Below are 3,615 nucleotides of genomic sequence, written 5' to 3'. Positions count from 1 at the left end.
TAGACATCTGACAAACAGTTTTTTCACACACAGGGTTTCTGCAGGTTTCAACAAGTTAAATTTAAGACTTTTTCAGACCTTAATGAATAAAATTTAAGACCAATTTCACGTCCAAACTGGTAAAAAAGTAGGAACGATATAAAAGAAAATCGGAGTTCTACAATTACTTGCAAACTAAATGAATTTATTCACATTCACAACTGTGTGAGAGAAAGAGAATAAAACAGCAGAAGTCCAAATGAACAAGGCAACAACCACTCAACTACTTAATGTCCATCAACTACACTGTGTGTGTGAGTGAGAGACAGAGAAAAAAAACATGAAACGCAGTTACTTCACAAACCATGAGCAGCTGCCCAATCCCCGGGGAGAACTCCAACACAGCAGTGCTCAACCAGAGGCTTGTGAATATCCCCAAACCCGCCTGGCGCCTGTCACCCTGGGCAACTCCGGAAAACAAGTCCACCCCCTCTCCAGGAGTTCGGTTACAGAGCCCCTGCTATGTGTAGAGGTGAGCCAAATTATATCTAGTTGGTACTGCCACCAGCTCACGCTCCACGTCAAGACATACCCAGCTACAGGAGATGTATATATACATACACACACATCTCCTGTACAGTGGTCGTGTTCTCTCACCTTGACCAGCTTGGTATCCTCCTCAGACACCTCCATCTTCCTCTCTGCTGTGTTTGGGTCCAGTTTCACATCAGAGGCCCCTGATGGGAGGAGAGGACACACAGCACATGTCAGAACTCAGCGTTTACTGGTCCTCTCCTCATTAGATCTGAAGCAGCAGCTCAAAGTCGTACGGTTTAACATTTTATCAGAACTATTAATGAACATTTGTTTAGGGGGGCAACACCTCTGGAGAGGAAAGAAAAAATCAGCACTGTGAAAGCTTAATATCAGAAGCCATGACTTCCTGGTTCAGTTGATCTCCGTCCTCTACTCAAAAAGAACACACAGCGACGGGGGTCTAAATACAGGAACTATGAACTACTTCTACAAGATGAATGCACTGACTAATAATTAACCAAGATGCAAAGTGGAGCAAAAGAACAACGCTCATCAGTAGCTGATGAAATCAACTGCTGAACTACCGTACTCCTACACACAAACACAACTACAGCGCTCACCATATCACTCCACAGATCAGCTGTTTGAGTCAGATCTAAGTGTAGGTGCACTTGGGCGTAGGGATATGGTAGTTCGACAGTTGAGAAAATGTAGTTCCAAATGAAAGGGCTGTTTGACGTCAAGATAAAGAGAAAATATTCAAAATAAGGCAGACACTGAAACTGATGTTAGCTTTTTTTCTGTGGGAATTTTTTTAAGTGGCTAAAACACATTTTAGTTACTTATTTACTCAGTTTTAGGAAACATTATGTTGTTTTGATCAGTTAACCACTTGTATTATGATTAATTTGAACATGAAATCCACATTTGTATTGTTCCTTTATGTCATTATTAGTGCCATTATGTTTACATGTTGTTTCATTTAATATTTTATGGTCATTGTGGAAGACAGATATGCGATTTTTAAAAGTAAACTCCAGACTGATCATATTAATCAATGAAGTTCTTCTCAATGAGGAGTGATGCCCCCTATTAAGGAGGATTTTCAATTATAAAATTGTGGGCTTAGTACTCTACAGAAGTTACCAGTTTGTCAGCAGAGGTGACTCATTGCTGGAGCACATAAAAGATGCTAACTAGCTAACGGTTCTGATCTCAACAGTCTCCTCAACTGAGTCTGGGTCAAACATGTGGCTGAGTCTCTCTGATGTTTCCTCCTCTAGCCGTCTTCATAGTCTCTGCTCTTTCACCTGTCCACCTGGAGCCAGCAGGTGGTGGGCGGGGCTAAAGGCCTGATCCAGATTTCTCAATCAGGAAGTAAGAGGAGACGAAACCACGTGAAACTAAATCTGAATCACATCACAGGATTTTAAAACATCTCTGAGAGAAACTTTTAGACTGTGGGAGGAAATCCACTCAGGCACGAGGAGGAACATGCAAACTCCACACAGTAACAACAACAACTGTAGTGACTTGGGTTCAACAAAATAAACCTAAGCCCCAGTGAGGGGCTGCTACCGGGATGCGTAGTTGACGCGTCGTCATGAGGTGCCTCCATATGATAAATCAAAACATCCGACTTGTGCTTACGATTATGATGTATTTATTTACCGTGTAACAAAACAGCCTTTGATATTTACTCACATATGTTGTACCAATAACTTGCATGAAACTAAACAAAAAGGCGTAAACATTGGGCTCTAAACGGTAACGGTCAAAAACTGTGTGCTTCTCCCCGGTAAGCAGCACACCTGAGGAGTAACTGCCTCTTCTTCTACTTGTACATTTCATGTGTTGCCATTCAATACGCCACCTACTGTGGCAACCAGTGCATTACTCTAACACACACACACAAACATACAAATGGCTCAAACAACAACAATAAATTAATTTTCCTGTTCATCAGTCAGTAATATGTTGTAATCTGTTGTATGGGCCTGATGTCTTGAACTCTTCTGTCTTCTCAGTTTTATTCCTATTATCTGGTTCTATGCTGTTGTGTATAGTTGGAAATAAAAAACTAAACGAAAATGTAAGACCCTTCACAAAACACAGATGCACACCAGGGCTGGGCAGTTTGTATTAAATCAATCATAATATTAATTTTTCCAATATTGATATTTATCTCTATATAACCGATAACAAATGAGATAAAATAATCAAAGCAAACAGAAGTGTAGTTCCTAAAGAAATGAGCACAGATGTTTTCCAGAGCTGGGACCAAAACGTAGTTTATAAATGACAGATTGTATTTTGGACGAGCTGATGAAAAGGAGACAGTGTTGCAGAACTCACTTGTTTTGTCTTTGGAAATGTGAATCACCCTGCCGTCCAACCTGGAGGAACAAACACAACAGTTACAGAGTGAGTGGAAGATAATAAGGTTTTGTTTGAGTCATGTTTAAGTTGTAATTTGTGGACTTTGTTGTTCCCACCAGTTCAACCTGTTTATGTACTGCACCCACTCCCCTCTGTTCTCTGCCAGATTGGTTTAGTCTCCTTGTGCTTTCCAGCCTTTTGCTCATGGTCTGCTACCCTGCTTTGTTTCTTGGTTTCTGGATTTTCACCTGCCTGCTACTGTTTTCCTGTAGTGGACTGACTATCCATGTAACACCTTTATTTTTATTGAACCCCGCAGTGATGATCCCAGATCAGTCTCAGATATTAACTGATTCTGTATTAATAAGACTGGTTAATGGGTTAACCCAGTTTATGTGGCGGACCCTTCACAGAAATGCACCAACGGAGTGAGAGTGGGGGGAGAGCGTAGGGGCTGGATTGGAGTTGGGCCATGGTATTCCTGATATATTCCTGATTAGTGATATCTGATTGGCCGACTGTTCTCTCTCTCTGTCTCTCTGTCCAATCCTGACGCCTGTCACCGTTCTCCTCTCACAGCTTCACTGAGGGAAGCAGCTGCTGAGAAGGTCGGAGGTTTCCAGGAAACACTGGCTCTTTGCTCCGACACTGTGTTTAGTACAATATGATGGAAGCAGCAAGGACTGACTCCGCCCCTTTTACTGACCTCAGAGTCTCCAG

General features: G+C 41.8%; 1 protein-coding gene across 1 annotated transcript in view; it reads right to left on the bottom strand.

Annotated features, from left to right (window-relative positions):
- Window positions 1-3,615, bottom strand: part of LOC111644959 (uncharacterized) — an 80,064-nt gene that overhangs the window by 43,279 nt on the left and 33,170 nt on the right. The gene's annotated exons all lie outside the window — the stretch shown is intronic.

The sequence above is a fragment of the Seriola lalandi genome, unplaced genomic scaffold (assembly GCF_002814215.2).
Source record: "Seriola lalandi dorsalis isolate HSWRI2012SDOR001 ecotype SW California unplaced genomic scaffold, Sedor1 jcf7180002054945, whole genome shotgun sequence".
Lineage (NCBI taxonomy): Eukaryota > Metazoa > Chordata > Actinopteri > Carangiformes > Carangidae > Seriola > Seriola lalandi.
This window is presented reverse-complemented; position numbering and strand designations above follow the sequence as displayed.